This window comes from Polyodon spathula, chromosome 3 (genome assembly GCF_017654505.1).
Source record: "Polyodon spathula isolate WHYD16114869_AA chromosome 3, ASM1765450v1, whole genome shotgun sequence".
NCBI classification, from domain to species: Eukaryota; Metazoa; Chordata; class Actinopteri; order Acipenseriformes; family Polyodontidae; genus Polyodon; species Polyodon spathula.
Genome location: NC_054536.1, coordinates 67,678,445 through 67,696,413, shown reverse-complemented (window position 1 = coordinate 67,696,413; position 17,969 = coordinate 67,678,445). Strand labels below are relative to the sequence as shown.

The following is a 17,969-nucleotide window of genomic DNA, read 5'->3' as shown; positions in this document are numbered from 1 at the left end:
TTCTGGGGTAGGGGGAAATTTCCAGAAAGCTGATGGAGCTTCTGCCCAAGCTTGCTGGACTGAGAGTTTGCTACTTAGAACTAATGCACTAGATGCAAATCTGTACTCCCACGTCAGCAGATTGATGTGTTATTCATGTGTGGGAATGGGATTACACTCGGAAGCAGTTTAGAAACAATTGCATACAATTTAGTTGCATTTTCCCTAAACTCAGAAGAAAAAAACTCCTTTTCAAAAAAGACAATTAACATAAATTATTTACTTGTTGCAGTTACTTCAGAAAATGAATACAAAGAGTAACATAGTATTATATTGTGTGCTTGTCAGCAATGTATACATTTGTTTTGCAACAGTCATCCAAAAATAACTCACTGCATTTCTACTAGTAAAAACACTTCTGTAGAAAAAATGTATAATGTGACATTTTTTATACCCAATTGCTGTCAAACATTGCGTATTACTAACTTCGACCTGTACTGTACAGTAGAAAAAAAAAAGCCTACGCAATGTCAACTACAACAACTTTCGTTAAATTCTTATTTTAAGCATATACTGCTTAAAAATGCAGCTCAACTTAAATTGTTCATTTAATAAAAAACAAAAAGATGTTATGAAAATATCCGGTTACAAAATTCAGTCAAACTTGAATTTGTTACTGAACACGACGGCACAGTAATCAAGTACAGCTTCAAAATCCCGCCCAATACACCCTCAACCAATGCAGAGCAAGATAAACAAAAATTACAAAAGATAATTCCCACTTAACGTTTAGAGAGCCCACAATTCCTTGGAAGTTAAGGAGATTGTTGTCGTTGCCTCTGTAGTCTTGATTTTAAAAAAGTGCTCTTCAGCGAAACTGTTTACGTTCAAGGATGGGATATGTCTGCCTATTGGTAGGTATTTGTTGAGCTCTCTATACCAGAGCTGCTGATAAGCCCCTTCCTGGGATGACGCCCTCGATCCTGCCTACCGAGGGATTAAAACCATCATATTGAGGAAGCCTCTGTGCTGGTATCTGAGCGTATTGAAAAAAGCGCTTCGAGTCTACTGCGGTTCCCTTGCCTTTCAGGCTGAAAGCTGGCTTGTCGCTTTCACAGAATCAGTGACTCCTGATCTTTCTTTCTTCCCCAGAAACCTGCGCGCTATCTGTGGTACATGAGTTGACTGCCTGTGCAGTATTGATTTAAAGGAGTGAATGTTGTCAGCCTTTCACTCGTGTGGGAACACATCCTCCACCGGGGCTTAGCTCTGCCTTAACCCCGCTGTCGAGCCACTCCAGCTGGCTGCTAAGTGGCAGTTTTTGTGTGTGTGTGTGTGTCTATATATATATATATATATATATATATATATATATATATATATATATATATATATATATATATATATATATACCAGTCAAAAGTTTGAGTACACCTGCTTGAAACCAGGTTTTTCATGATTATCCATGATTTTAGCTGTATAAACTTGTCTATAAACACTTAATATTTCATTATGATACGTGTATTTATATAAGCTGATAATCATAAGTGAATTGCATTCAAAAATTTCATTTTTAAATGAAAATGTAAATCTTGTCAATTTTAATGAAATGGTCACCCAAGGCAAGGGGATTTCAGTCTGAAGCCCAAGTCAGTTCAGAGTCTGAAATGTGTATAACATGGTGTTAGAACACTAGCCTAAGTATAAAAGTGTCTTTGTTAGATGTTCTCTGAGTTAACTAGCATGTTACCTAATTAATCTTTTTCACCAATTATTGTTAACAGGTGAGGGTCCATGTTTACTATATATATAGGTAGCATAGGCACAAGTTTGTCATTCCTGAATGTAAGGGGGCAGAAAATGGCAAAATATGCTCAGTTAAGCAAAGAAAAAAGACAGTGTTATTACTTTATGAAATTAAGGTCAGTCTTTAAGACAAATCTCAAGAACTTTGCAAGTGTCTGTAACTGCTGTGGCCAAGACCATCAAACGATTTGAAGAAACTGGTACTCATGAGGACCGAACAAGGTCAGGCAGGCCAAGAGTGACCTCAGAATCAGAGAACAAGTTAATTTGAGTCACAAGTCTGTGAAACCGGCGATTAACTGCCCCTGAAATATTGTTGTTGACTTAATACCCTTGCTGCAGTTTGCTCGCGGTATCCCACTCACCTGTATTGTGCAGCAACAAAAAAAAATGCAAAAAAACAGCCTCCACGAGCTGCATTTTTCCAGACCCGCTGTAGAGTAGACCTGGCAGGCTGCCCCGGCCCGCCTACCTTGCGGGCAACAGCAGTGTGCTCCCCTGTAATATTGTTGTTACTGCATTATTGTGTTGTACTCTGCACTTTGTCCCTACTCAGCAGCCCAAGCAGGGGCCCTGAGGGCTTGCATCCTCAGACCCATCTTTTCACTGAACAACAGCTGTAGTGCTGGTGCGCTTGCACCTGGAACACCTGGGTACTTGCTACTGTGCACAACGGTTACACGTTGCAGTTTGGGACCTCCCCCCTATCCGAGGAGTTATACACACATCCGTGTCGGACCCGCTTCAGGTCTCGGTACTCAAAAACTAAGTGGCTGCCTTGCTGTGCGTCTCATAGACCCGACCTCCCGTGGAGAGGGGTTTTACTTGGTATATTTTCTAGTACCCAAGAGGGACGGTGGCTTTCGCCCCATCTTAGACCTAAGATTCCTCAACAAGTTCTTGAAGGAAAGGGGGTTCCAAATGCTGACTCCCTGTCACATTCTCCAGTCAGTCTGGTTGGGCAACTGGTTCACCACCGTGGACTTATGGGACTCATAGTTTCACGTTCCCATTCATCCAGAGCACAGGAAGTACCTCCACTTTGCCTTTCAGGGAAGCGTTTATGAGTTCTCTGTGCTGCTATTCAGCATCTCCCTATCTCCTCGTACATTTTTAAAGTCCGTGGACGCTGTCCTGGCCCCCTAGTTTCTGCAAGAATTTTTTGATGCTGGTAGGTCACCTTTCACATATAAGGTGTATTTAGCGGCTATCTCTGCGTGCCATGCCCCCGTAGATTCTGTATCTCCATCTACGCATTTCTTAGCAACCCATTTCCTCAAAGGTGCTTGGCGGTTATGCCCTCCCAGGAGAGTCGTTCTCCCCAAATAGAGCCTTGATGTTGTACTGGAGGCTCTCATGAAAGCCCTGTTTGAGCCCATACACTCCGAGTTGAGGCATCTGTCTATGAAGACAGCCTTCTTCTTGGCTATCACCTCCGCAAAGTGGGTCAGTGAGCTGCAGGCCCTGTCGGTGTACAACTCCTGTATGTGTATTTGGGATGATGGCAGCAGGGTGTCACTGCATACAAACGCCTGCTTTCCTCTGCAAGTTGATCACAGCCTTCCACATGAATCAGTCTATGAAATTGTAGTCTTTCAATCCACCTGCGTTTGCTATGGAGGAGGATAGGAGATTAAATTTCCTCTGCCCGGTGCGAGAATTTAGATGCTACGTGGATAGGACTTCAATGTGGTAGATCTTTACTTGCATAGGCATGAGGGTCCTTGATGTTGCAACCTCACACCGCTAACCTTGGTTTATACGGTTCTGATGCGTCCCTCATACTGCTGTTCCTTCTTCCTCGCGACGGCTCTGGTATACATTTCCCATACGTAATGTTGTTGGTGGTCATCTTTAAATTGAAAGGGAATGTTAGGTTACTTACCGTAACCCTGGTTCCCTGAACCCCACCTTTTCTATAGGAAATAGAGACAGTATTAATTGAGGAATGTTTGTTTGTTGTCTTGTCTTGTTAAGTTCCATCCTGTATGCCCATCACATCCTAGTGAGTGGCCTGTACATTAATAATTTTGTGCAATATCGGCTATGAAAGCACCTGCCAACTATGAAAGCACCTGATTGCCTTCTACCAGCAGCATTTATATGTTACAGAATACATGCCAGAAATGTCATTTGCATTATAAATTATTAACCCTCCTGTTAGGTTTTGGGTCCACTTTACCCGACTCTAGTTTCCAATTAGCTTAAATGCTATTTTTCTTTTCATTTTCTGTATAATATTTTATGACTTTTCCTAAATTGGGGTCATGAACTTATACACAGAAAACAGAAGATGTTTATTTTTTTAAGAACAGGTCATGTAAACAAATAAGATGTTTCGGGTCAATGTGACCCGTGGCATTTATCTATGTAGATTTGTGTGCAGGGAATAAAACATAATTCTTCAATTTGTTATTTTATTATTATTATTATATTTGTATTATTATCTCTGGAAATGGCTGCACCTGTCTGGAGATGTTTATAAACAAAAAAAAACAGAGCCTACTTTTCACTGTGAGTATTGCAACAGCATCTCACTGGTAAGGACACTCCAAAATGAGGAGCTCCCAGGTTGGCAGTCAAAGAAGTTTTATCACAGCTTTTGGACTAAAAGAGCATAAAAGAGTAAAACCTTTGCAAATAAAAAAATTTAATCAGTTTAAGACTGTTTAAATTAGTTTGAAATTGCATCGGGTAAATATGACCCAAAACATAACAGATGTACCTAAAGTCTGAACATAATAGGAGGGTTAAGTCTTAGGAGGAACAGCCCATTTTGACAAAAGTTTTGCGCCTAACACTGTGTTTATTCAACTTCTGGGTCACTTAAAACTGAAGACTGAGCCGAGTTGCACTCACCAGCTTATGAGCAGGAGTGGCTATTTCTAGCTGTTGAATTGACATGATACTGTAAAGCAGACATGTGCTGTCCAGAAGAAAACCCACTTGTCAATAAAAGCTGCAGCTGAAACATGACTCGAGTGTTTGAACTTTTCCTCTCGTCGTGAGCAATATTCCTTTTAAATAAAAAGCTCTGACTGAATTGAAGACACCTTCAAACACCATCCACCTGCCTGTTACTATTAGTCTGGATTTCAGACTATTATACTGGATACTCAGTTATAGCCATTTATACTATTAGAAGCATAGGAAAATCTTTGTGAGATACATGAATGAATAATCAATAAACAACAGGTGTCACTGTCTTTTATCTATTTTAAAGTGCTGTGACAAAAGTTAGTCTTTTGCAATAGATGTAGTCCAAATACTGAAGATGAAGCTACTGTTTTAATACTCAAGGGAGCATAACTTGTTCAGAAATTGAATGAGCAGCAACATCCACAAAAGATTACAGTAAGAAATGGTGTCTAACACTGACTGTCAGTAACACTGCATTCAGTGGTTCTCAAGCTGTCAGCTTTGGACCCTAATGGGGTTGGGAGTTCCAGGCTTGCCACATAAAGAAATAGTCTCTCCATAGTGACCCTGACACCAGACACCTGACAAAGCAATGTCTCCCTATACAGGGGATCATTTTATTTGAATGAACTCTGCTGAAAGGGGCTTGGGGTAACAATATTCTGGGTGCAACTGTTTTAATCTGTATCTAACATTATGTATCATTAACAACAAAGAGGGTTGTTATAGGGAGAACAAAATATCACATTTGATTGGGTGGAGTTCCTCAGTAATGATGCCTAATGTCATGGAAGCCCTTGTTTGGAAACAGCATAGGGAGGTACAGCTAGGGCAAAGTGCCTCCACTGTCCACTTCAAAGTTGATTCAACCTTCATTACTGCTGTGAGTGTAGTTTATATTCATTGTCAGTGTTCTATTGAGGACTGAAATAGTTTGCTTTGAGCACAGTAAAATATCAATGGTGGACATCCATTAATTCACTAGGATGACTTCAATACAAATCACTGTATGTGTTATGCTGTATTATTATTATTATTATTATTATTATTATTATTATTATTATTATTATTATTATTATTATTATTATTATTAATAATAATTTTTTTTTGGCAGACAACTTTATCCAAGGCGACTTACAAGGTTACAATTGAAAACAATATCTAAAACGAAATCTTATTATTGTTATTAAATGTTTATTTTGGAAAGTCCCCAAGGTTTTTGTTGTAATTAAAATGACGATGGTACATGTACTTTACATTTAAAGCTGTACAAGTTATGTACACGTTTCCTAATTGTGTCCTGTTAATGCAGACAGACTGCATCACTGAACATTCATCTTAAGGACCCTTTAGAATTCAACGTGCACCTGTCCTCAACAGCAAAACCTGAAAAAGTCATACTAATAGTGTCTACCAATAGCTATTTGTCTTATTCCATACTGATATTATGGCTTAATTAACTTAGGCAACTTGAAGTACTGTACGTGGCTGCCACTGTGTTCTTTTAGTATGCATTTGGTCAATTATGCCAAGATACAGTAACACACTTTAACCTTTATTTCTACAGTAGAGCAAAATCAATATTAGTATGCACATATCAAAAGTAAAAGTAGCATGATCTCATATACAGTCAATTATACATTTAATGTGCAGTATTTCAATTGCTGATGCTGTACCATTATGCATGCTTTAACAATATGAACATTAGCAACGATCCGGGAGGCTTTAAACAGCTGTGAAAACTGCTGTGTTTTCACTACCATTTTTCCAGGCCACTGAAATATTCAGCATTTTTAAAAATATTTATTGCTTGGTGCTTGCACAGCATAGCATTCAAATCTTGAGTGATCCTGCTCATTCCTGCAAGGCAGATACAATACAGTACTGAAATGTTTATTTCATACTAAGCGATAGTTCAAGACATGTCTGTTTCTGTTGTGGTGTAAGTCATTGTAGTTGCAATGCATAGCTCTGTCCCTAAGCCTGGGCCGGCCCTAATTGTAGCAGAATGGTGTAATTTATTATTGCTATTCAGTAAATACTGTACAGTCTACTTAGAGGGAAAACAAAACAAATATATGTTCAATATCTACGCAAGTTCAAGAAAAAAACAAGTCTTCAAGCCTATGTTTATGTAAAGATTACCTCACTATTAAGATTAACACGTTCTGTCAATCCCTTCCAATTTGGAGACCTTCTGAACATTTCTGTTTGAAAGAAGGCTATCTCCTCTATAGGGTTACCCACAAGCATGCACTGCTGTTACCCAGACAGTTTTTAGCATAGTTCATGCTCAATGGAGGTTAAAATGAGTCACAAACATAAAACTGTATTTTACTACCCTTAGGGTCAAATGTGTATTACAACACGTTATCCTTAAAGCAGCTTTTTAAAAGTACCAAATAACAATGAAATACTAAAAGAAACTTCATAAATGTCTTTAAAAAACGACTTCTAGTTAAAAGTTTCTTTTGGTACTAAATGCAGCACTATTTATGGCTTAAAAGTTATGGGTGACAAACTATGATAACTATGTGGAAATGTTAAAACTTTATTTTAAGACATTGGGAAAGACTTACAGTAACATTTTGTCAAATATATTTTAGTATTAATATATACCACCAATGGGGGTTTTATAGTTATGGATATATATTTGCTAACACTTTTTTCAAAGACACTGTTAAGGTAGCGGCACCCCAATTAATTTAAAGCCTTGGGACATGCCCATAGATGGAGATTTTGAAAGATGACTTAACAAATCTGAGATCTAATAGCACCATTGAAGCCATCTGACATTGTCAGAACTGTGGGAAATCCATTTTTAGCCCAAACCTGCTGTAATAGTGGAGTGGTTCAAATTAGTCTGGCACCAAGACCCCTGAGGAATCAGTGGCCATTTTTGTGGCTAAGTCAAAGCACCAAGCAGCAAGGTGTGAGTTTGGCGGGATGCTTGAGGAGCCTCTCCGAGATCAGCTGGTCTGGGGAATAGGAGATGAGCCAATCGAGAAATGTCTCTTGGCGCTGCCGGATCTGACATGGCATTGGAGACTGTGGTGGCTATGGAATCTGCAGACAAAGGAGTTTTGGACCTGCAAGGCTCATAGGAGGTCAAGTGCACATCAAGTTACCAAGCCCCAAGTTCATGCATCAGATGGAGAGGAGGAGGCAGCATACTCTGTCACTGTACAAACACCATCCCCCAGCCCTCTGATGGTTACAGTCCAGTTGAATAACTGACAGGTTAATTATGAAGTGGACACTGGTGTCTCATCTACAGTCATTGGGCATAATACCTTTAAGGAATTGCTGGGCAGGAACCCAAAGTTAAAACTGGCACCCTCATCAGCAGTCCTTAGAGCTTACACAGGTGAGCGCATTTCAATTTTGGGTGCTTTACAGGTCCAAGTGTTGTACAGTAGCCAGAGCTACTGGTTGCAGCTTTTAGTTGCACCGGGTCATGGTCCAAACCTACTGGGAAGAGATTGGATGAAAGTGCTAAAGCTTGACTGGCAGGAGTTGTTCAGCAAGATCCTTAAAGTCTCCAGAAAACAGTACATCTGATTGTGACGGAAAGATGAGTTCTGGTGATGAATCTTCCTCCCAACCTGTGAGGGCGCTAAAGAACGGGAGGAGAAGCATCTGGAAGGGCTGGCCTGACAGTTCGTTTCCGGGTCAGGGAAGTGGGTCAGCCTGGAGGGAAGCGCGACTCTGTTGTAAGACCATATTGATTTGAGAGGTAAACGAGAGGCAGCTGCAAGTAATAAGGCAGCTGCAACAGTTTATCTCGATATCATGCGGGATTACATATAGGGGCCAGGGTAACGCTGGTCTTCTCCTTCGTTTGGGTTAAACGCTTGGAGAGAGAAGGATCGAGAGAGGAGCTCTCGTTGTAAAGAGGAATTGCGTGTTGTGTTTGTTTTGTAATTGTCTGCGTTTTGCACCACCAGACAGTTAACTCACCTATCCGGAGCTGTCGACCAGGGTCAGCACAATCCGGATCACCACTGCACGGAACCGTCACGAAATACAGTGTCTTCACCCACCACAAGCACGTCTGCACTCACCCAGGACTGGTGACCGTGTGTTCGTTTTGTTCGGGACTGTGTCCTATTATTGCTATCCCCGTGCTTTACACATTGTTGTGTATAGCCAGGGATTTATTATTTAACGGTCACCAGACCTGGATTATAAATAAAAGCACCTTTTCACTGGAAACTGTTGTCTGCCTGTCACTCCTGCATCGCATCACCGCTATACCTGTTCCCCTCCACTAGCCACTTTGCCACACTGATATACTGGAGAAACACAGTGCAGTGTTTTGTGATGAACTGGGTGAGCTCAAGGGATCTGAAGTCCATATTCAGCTAGATCCTTCAGTACCTCCTCGATTTTGTAAAGCAAGACCTGTGCCCATGGCACTACAGAAGAAAGTGGAGGTTGAGCTAGAGTGGCTGAAAACAGCAGGAATTATCAGGCCCGTAACTTTCTCAGAATGGGCTGCGCCCGTTGTGCCAGTCCTGAAAAGCGACGATTCAATTAGAATAATTTGGCATCACGACTGGAGCAGTACCCCCTCCCACGGATTGATGAGCTGTTTGCAAAGGTATCCAGTGGAACCTTTTTCTCCAAACTTGACTTGTCACATGCCTAAAACAGCTGGTGTTGCCTGAGTCCCGTAGTGTAGTCACTATCAATACACACAAGGGCTTGTTCCAGTGTACTTGGTTGCCCTTCGGAATCTCTTCGGCTTGTGCAGTTTTCCAGAGGGCCATGGAGGGACTTCTTGCTGGCATTGATCACGCTGTTGTCTACTTGGACGATATCCTTGTGACAGGCATCACTGAGGAGGAACACTTAAAGAATCTGGAAGCTGTATTATCTTGACTAGAAGACGCAGGGCTGAGACTGAAGAAGTCAAAAGGTTTCTGTAAAAGGGTTGCAACCACTCAATAAAAAAGTATAGGCGATCAAGGAAGCCCCGGGGCCATGAGACGCGGGAGAGCTGCGTGCTTACCTGGATCTGCTGAATTATTAGGGGCATTTTCTGCCGGACTTGGCCTCTGTTGGCTCAGCTGCACAAGCTTCTTGAAAATGGGACAAATGGTGATTACTAGTGATGCATCTCCTGTTGAAGTAGGAACAGTATTGTCTCATACAATGGATGACGACACTGATAGGCCGATCTGCTTCGCATCACACTCGTTAGCTCCTGCGGAGAAGAGTTAATATTTGCAATCAAAAAGTTTCACCAATACATCTATGGTCGCAGCTTTTCCATCCAAACAGATAATAAGCCGTTGCTTGGGCTTCTTGGGGAGCTGATAAACATCCAACCTACTGCACTGGGTCGGCTACAAAGATGGGCCGTCATGCTGATGCAATACCAGTACCAGTACACCATGTTGTACAAACCAGGCCCCACAATTGCCTTTACCATATACACCACCAAATCCACCAGCACCCCCAGGGTTTGTATGTGTACTAAAACAGCTCCAGTCAGCTCCGATCACCAGTCAGCAGCTTAAGCGCTGGTCAGCTCGAGACCCTCTGCTAGCCAAGGTATGTCAGTTTGTAAGAGGGGGCTGGCCCCGTGTGAGCCCATCAGCAGAATTACTGCCTTATTTTAATAAGCAGAATGAGCTGTGTGTGGAAGGCCATCCTGGTGTGGGTCTGAGAGTAGGTGTGCCACCACAGGACCGCCAAACACTGTTAGAGGAGCTCCATGAGACACATTTGGGTATGTCAAGGACGAAAGCCACGGCACGAGCATAGTTGTGGTGGCCTGGATTGGATGCCACAGTGAAAGAACTAGTGAAATATTGTGAATGATGTCAGCAGTTGCGGAATGCTCCGGCAGAGGCTCCCATTTGCCTCTGGGAATGGCCTGGGCGGCCATGGACTCGAATTCACATTGACTATGCAGGCCCATTTATGGGGGAAACTCCTGGTTTTGGTAGACTCCCACTCCAAGTGGCTTGATGTGTTACCAGTAAAGTCATCCCCTTCAGCTGCTACCATAGAGCACTTGCAACAGCTGTTCAGTGTTCATGGTTTGCCACACACTGTTGTATTGGACAATGCTACCATCTTCAAAAGTACAGAGTTTGAAGGCTTTCTGTCAGCTAATGGGGTGCGCCACATCACCTCAGCACCTTACCACCCGGCCACGAATGGTTTAGTGGAGAGAGCAGTACAAACCGTGAAGTCTTCACTTAAAAAATGAAGGAAGGCACACTGAAGACAAACTTGTTCAGGTTTTTGGCATCATATCGCACAACGCCCCACGCGACAACTGGACTATCCCCAGCCGAAATGATGTTCGGCAGCAAGTGAGAACCAGATGGGATCTACTTAAACCGGACATACATGGTAGAGTCCTCCGTGGTCAAGCGCAGATGAAGCAGTCAAAGTCCAGAGGTTGGCTTGGGTGGTAGCCACAGGGTCAGCTGTTGGGGTTAAGGACTTCACCAGGAAGGCAAAATGGTTACATGGTTCCGTTATCGGCCCAACAGGACTTCTTTCTTATAAGGTTGATGTGGCCGGTAACACAGTGTGGTGACCATCTGTTGTCCAGGCAGGTGTCCAGTGGGGTTTCTGAGTTCGAACCAACATCTGTCAACACTCTACAAAGTTGGTCCCAGCAACAGCCCCGTCACATTGCGTGTTCAACCTAGTCCAGCAACAGCAGGGTCTGACACTCCTGCGATGGCCACAACATTGAACCCTGCACTAGTGATACCAGAGTGAGCAGAGAGCGCCCTTGCGCATGGATGTATATTTACCAGCTGGGGAGAAGCTACGGGCAAAATAATCCCACTTCCTTTTAGAGATGGGGCAGTCCCCGGTCCCCTCCACTCTCAGTTAAGTTTCACAAATGCAGGACCGTTTGAGAGTTCAGAATCAAAGTTGTGTTCGTTCTATGGGGGGAGGAATGTGATAACTAAGGGGTTAAAGGTGTGTGTGTGTGTGTGTGTGTGTGTGTGTGTGTGTGTGTGTGTGTGTGTGTGTGTGTGTGTGTGTGTGTGTGTGTGTGTGTGTGTGTGTGTGTGTGTGTGTGTGTGTGTGTGTGTGTGTGTGTGTGTGTGTGTGTGTGTGTGCGCGCCTGTGTGCGTGCGTGGATAGATAAAACTGTGTTGGAATAACAATAAACCGTTCAGTTACCTGAAGCCTAGTGTGTTCATGTCTTCTGTGAGAGTCTCCGATTCAATAATAATAATACATGCCATCCCAGAAACTTAGTGTAGCAATCAACAATTCATTTTTCAAGATTCTTGAATCCATGCTGTGAATCCATTTAAAAAAAAAAGTACGTAAAAGACAAGGTTTTTTTTCATTGCTTGAAATTACCATAAACTGCAACTTTACAAACTGCGCCCACAACTACTGAACTAAAACATCTTAATTTAGCAAAGATGAACGGAAATGTAATCTGTTATCACAGAGCAGTGGTTCTCAAACTTCGCTGTACTGTGACCCCTTAGCAATAAAAATGACTGAGCAATATTTTCCAGATAACAGAAAAAAAAAAAAAAAAAATTACAAATGCTTCTAAGCTGCCACGGTTTACGCAATCTTACCACAAGGACAGCTTCTTGATCCAGCTTTCGATTTTTCCAGTAAGAGAAAAGCCAAATATATCTCGTCCTTGGAGGGATGTGTTAAGAATATTGAAGCGATCAAAAATATCTGCCAGGTAATTGTACAAAGCAAGCCATTTAGCTCAAGCTTATTGGGTTCTTTTTTTTTTTTTTTTACTGCTGATCTGCTCCTTGTTATCGGCACTTTTCTTTAGAAAACTGTCAATTGTTTAATATTTATAGAGCAACTTTTTTAACTCACTTCAAAAAGTAAAGTAAAAAATGACAATAATGATAATGCAATAAGGTTCCTGTTTATTAAACTAAAATGTTTTTATTTTTATTTCGCAGGTATTTGACACATAACTTTCTTTTGACCGGTCCATCTTTACTTTTCTGTTTTGATGCCAGCTGCTGTGCTCCGCGTACGAACACTGGAAATCGACTGCTTGAGACTAGTTTGATAGATGAGTTTTCAGTCAACTAATCATGCCTAACCCAACATCATACGTTGATAAATAAAAAAAAAAAAAATTACAGGCAGAGGACTTGCAGGGTTTAGAGGCAGTGTGTAAAGAGCATGTGTTTTGTTGGATATTTATTATTTATTGATTTAAGTACAAAATGCCGGACACATGTTATCAGATTGTATTATACGTTAACTGTTATGTAAAAACGGTATGCACATTAGATCCTATTCCTACCATACTTTTAAAAGAGATATATCCAAAAATAAATACCACAGCTTTAAATATTATTAACAGTTCTCTTTTATCAGGCATTGTGCTAGACTCCTTTAAGACTGCAGTAGTAAAACCTCTTTTTAAGAAGCCTACCCTTGATCCAACTGCTCCTAATAATTACAGACCTATTTCCAATCTCCCTTTTTTGCCCAAAGTGTTAGAAAGAGAAGCGGCTGGTCAACTCAATAGATTTCTTGATGCACAGAATATTTCTGAGAAATTTCAGTCAAGCCTTATCATAGTACTGAGACAGCACTAAACCGAGTAGTGAATGCTGTTCTGCTGTCCTCTGACTTGGTCTCACCTTTGGTTCTTGTTTGACTTGATTCAAGTGCAGCTTTTGACAACAGTGATCACTCTCTTTTAATTGGTCATCTTGCACATTTGGTGGGATTGTCAAGTACTGTCTTGTCTTGGTTCCTGTCCTATCTCTCAAACAGAATTCAGTTCATAAAAATTGAAGAGGCGACCTCCTTTTTGTCAGAGGTGACTTGTCGGGTCCCTCAGGGTTCAATTCTTGGCTCAGTTTTATTTTCTCGTTATATGTTACCCTTGGGTAACATTATTCGTAGACATGGAGTTAGTTTCCAATGTTATGCTGACGATACTCAGCTTCACTTGTCCCTCAAACAGGACTATGTATCTGCTGCTAACATTTTGAATACCTGCCTTGCTGACATTAAGAACTGGGTGTTTATAACTTTTTAATGTTAAATTCAGACAAAACAAGTGATGATACTGGGGCCTCAGAAAACACGATACATGTTTGATTGATGTTTTATCTGATGGACTCTGTACAGATTTTAGGGCAGAAGTAAAAAAAAAAAATTAAAAAAAGGTGTTGTATTTGATACAGAACTTTCTTTCGAAGCACACATTAAAAATGTCACAATTTCCTTTTTTCATTTAAGAAATATTGCAAAACTGAGAGGTATTCTTTCCAAGCACGATGCAGAGACATTAATGCATGCTTTTATATTGTTTAGGATTGCAGTGGTCTTTTCTTTGGGACTAACCACAAAATTATTTCTCGTCTTCAACTTGTACAAAATGCTTTAGCTTGAACTTTAACTCGGGTCAAGAGGCGAGAGCATATCACCCTGTTGCTGGCATCTTTGCATTGGCTACTGGTTAGTTTTAGAACAGATTTTAAGGTGTTGCTACTAACTTGTAAAGCTTTAAAAGGTCTCGCACCTCCATACCTTAAAGATCTTTTGGAACCCTATGTCCCTAATCGCCTGTTTCGATCACTGGATGCTGGCCTACTGTCTGTACCTATTATTCAGAAAAAAAACTTCAGGTGGTAGATATTTTAGTTCTTTTAGAGATTTTTTTCATGTGAAGTTATTTAGTTCCTTCCAAAAGGTCTATATTTGGCTGCATACATATTCCCAGTATGTGGGTGTAGGTATTCTTCTGAAAACCTGCTTCATGTTTCCCGAATGTTTAACTTTTATCAAATAGCCCAACTTCCACACTTTCTAATGTCTAGTTAATCAGACTCATTCAGTTGCTTGTCCCTAAATGAATTTTTTTGTATTGCAGGAAATGGTGGCAGTACCCCAAGAAATAAAATCCTTGGAGACTACACAACAGAGATTCAGTTGGTCCCTTCAGGTTCCAGTCAAAGAGTTTGGGCCGAGCTTCTCATCCTGAAGCCAGACGGAAACTGTGATATTGCTGGTTTGTTTTTAAGGTAAGGCAGGAAATGGAGGTTAGTCTAGTTTCTGCAGGCAATGGAGAAGAAGGGCTTTATTAATACAATTGCTGTTCTTTTATTTTTGTTCTGATACTAATACATTTTACTTCATGAATTAGTTTTTTCCTAATTTTCCTTTTCCTAGCTAAATGTTAATTCAATTGAGTGCTTAGGGCCCTATTCGCAAAGCTTAAAGTCATGTATTATTGAAAGAACTATCTATTGGCTCCTTTATCAACAGTCTTGAAAAGGAGGTCTATGAAAAAAGACTACTCAAGACAAAAAAACTGTAAAATGGTGTTGGTCTTGGGTATGCCCGCGCTATATGACATTTTCATATAAGTCACTGAAACTAATGAGTTAAAGTATTGTTGTCATTTTTACATTAGTAGAACACCCTTGTAAAATAAATATAAGGTTTGGTTCAATGTAAATATTAACACAAAGTATATCTGGTTATACCATACTTGCAGTAGATATATAAATTGGTGCATTGTGAGGTACGAGCACAACTACCAAAATAATTCTGTATCTCAGCCTAACCAGAAAGAGTGTTTATTTTACTTATGAAAAATTAATTATTGGAAAAGCAGAAAAAACTAAACAAAACATGTGTACTCTCTGGGTGTGCTTAGATACGCAGAGCTTGGAATTTCCAATTACATTTTTGTAAAGTGGCATAATATACTGTTGGAACTGTTTACTAATGCGTTAATGACCAACTAAGAGATTATCTGGACAGAAAGAGTTGAACCATAAAAACAGATAGTATTTTGCACACTTCACGTAATCTAGTACATAATTTAGTTAGAGGGCAAGTGTTTGGATTATATTAATAACTCTTATGTAGTAGTAATACAAATACGTTTATTGGCTCAGATGTCTTTTGTTGATAGAGAGTTCACTAATGAAATGGTTTTGTTCATTTGGTGTACTGTAATTGGTCCAAGTGTTATCAAAATGTGATTTATTGTTTCATCAATCATCAGTAGTGATCTAACTAGCAGGGAACAACCATACAGTATGTTAAAATCTTTTATCAGGAGTTTTTTTAGTTGTGTATTTTATGATTCTCCACTTTGTTTTGTGTGTTTTAAAGTAAAAGCAAATCAACATGTAATTAGGAATAAGATTTACCTCAAAATTTAGTCCAAATATGTATGTATGTATGTATTTATTTATTTGTGATATGAGTGTTTTTGGAAACATGGAATTTCAGGAAGCATCAGGCTCCATTTAATACCAACACGCTGTCTTATTCACTGCATTTTCAGGTAGGTTTGGCTAATATTGTCTTTTAAACGGTTTAAACTATAGTATGTGTTTTTTGTTTTTTTGTTTTTTTTATTAAAAGTCTGCATACAAAAAACACCGCTAAAGTTGCAGGCAATGAATCTCGATCCTCCTGGTGCTGAATTTTCAAAAGGCAGAGAATTGCTCATTTCTAATTTCTTTCACCAGATTAATTCTAGGGTGAATGGTTTTAATGCATTCAGTTTGAATTTGTGACTCGTGGTGGTTCAATTAATTGGTTCAGCCACATTCTCAGGGGGCAGTCCTAACGGTGGGTGGGCAAGAGCTAGAGTCAGTCTCAAAGCTAATTCAGAACAAGGCTTGTGGTCTGATATTTTGTGCGGAACAACCATGTCAAGTTTTCATTTCCAGGACTGGTACAACTCTGGTCAGGAGTTTCAGTTGGCTCAAAATAATTCATTAACTGGAAATTAAAATTCAAAATCTTTTTCCTCATCCCTACAAGTGTGGTATCAAAATGCAGATCTGCCCCAGGTCAGCAGACTGAAAGACAGACAGTAATTTTAATAAAAAGGTGAAACGTAGATATATGTGTTTAAAAACCCAACACAGCTGTTTCTCCTAATCACCTTTCTTTATCTGCTGCTGCTGCTGACTCATGCAGTGTGCTCTGCAAAGTCCTCTCCACTGTCACGCTACACCCGCTTCTCTGCTTACTTATTGTGAACAGCACTGAGCTTACATAGTGCTGATAAGCCAAAAACCAAAACAACAAGAAGAACATAAAAAGAAAATAAATAAGCTTGTGTGTCCTGAATGACCTCTTGCTATTCCCAGCATAACACAATAATTAAAAAACAGGATGTTTGATATTCATGTTGGGGAGCAGGGATTTCAGGCAGCATGCAGTGGCCTGACCATGTTTAGTGACTCAGTCTTTTTATATACAAGCGCAGTGTCTGGGTTTTTTTTTAATTAATTTTTATTTTCTCCAGACAGGACATTGCTGCCTGTTACACAAATGCTCTGTTTTTATAGTGGGCCCTGGTAAAATGGGCTTTCTAAAAGTGGTATTTGGGGAAGCTGATTCCATAGTGTCACCATGTGAAATGTGTTTAGTGGTGTCAGCCTAGCCCCCAATGGATAATCAACAATTCACATGCCAAAACTACCACACAGTTCTGCGCAATTGTTAGTCTCCGTTTGGACTCAATCACAGGGCAAGTTCAGGTAGGATTGAGGTGCTTCCATGCCTGACTTAACCCAAAATTAACAAGCTTCTAAAGAAAAAGGAAGAAGGAAGAAATACCCAAACATGGTAGGAAAACTCATACTGATTGGAGTTTATCCCTGTCTCTTAATCAGCTCCTGCATTGTTCCCTGCATGCCTGGAATGTACCTGTTACTTGAGGAATGTGTAGTACAGTACAGTGTAGTATTGTGTTTCTATTGTCCTTAAGACTCAGAATTGTCAGGATAGCCTCATTGAAATCACTCCAGCCTAAGAAGTTAGTTTATTTTAACTGTCATTTGAGTAGTGTGGGAATAATTAGAAGTCCAGACAGTAGATGCAATGATCCAAAATGTTTGTATTTATTTTCCAAAACAAAATAATAAATCCGCCCCTCTACCAGTAATGGTATCCGGGGCGGGGGTTATACCGCTGGTTTACAGTACCTAGACAAAACAACAACAACAATGAATGATCCAAATGGTTCACGATAAAGTGCTCCAGGAATGGTGCTGTGCAGTGATTGTGGTGCTCAGGTGGTTTGTGCTGGCTCCCTGGCTGCAGCTCCCCGGCTCTTAATCGTCTGCAACACAAAACAGACAAACGAACAGCGCTCCAGCTGGTTAGTACATTCAACGTAATAGTCCATACTCGCGTAGCTGCGTTCCCCTTTGTACTAGCAAACTCCTCCCTGTGATCAGCCCTGCGCCCCTGTCTGTCCAATCACTGCCTGCCCTGCAGCTCACCATAATGGACTTGTT

General features: G+C 40.5%; 1 protein-coding gene across 1 annotated transcript in view; it reads left to right on the top strand.

Moving 5' to 3' along the window:
• LOC121313343 (ataxin-1-like) overlaps positions 1-17,969 on the top strand; it is a 139,579-nt gene that overhangs the window by 17,548 nt on the left and 104,062 nt on the right. Inside the window, exon 2 of the mRNA XM_041245755.1 lies at positions 14,570-14,720. The gene's annotated coding sequence lies outside the window, so the exon portion shown is untranslated. The remainder of the gene's footprint in view (positions 1-14,569; positions 14,721-17,969) is intronic.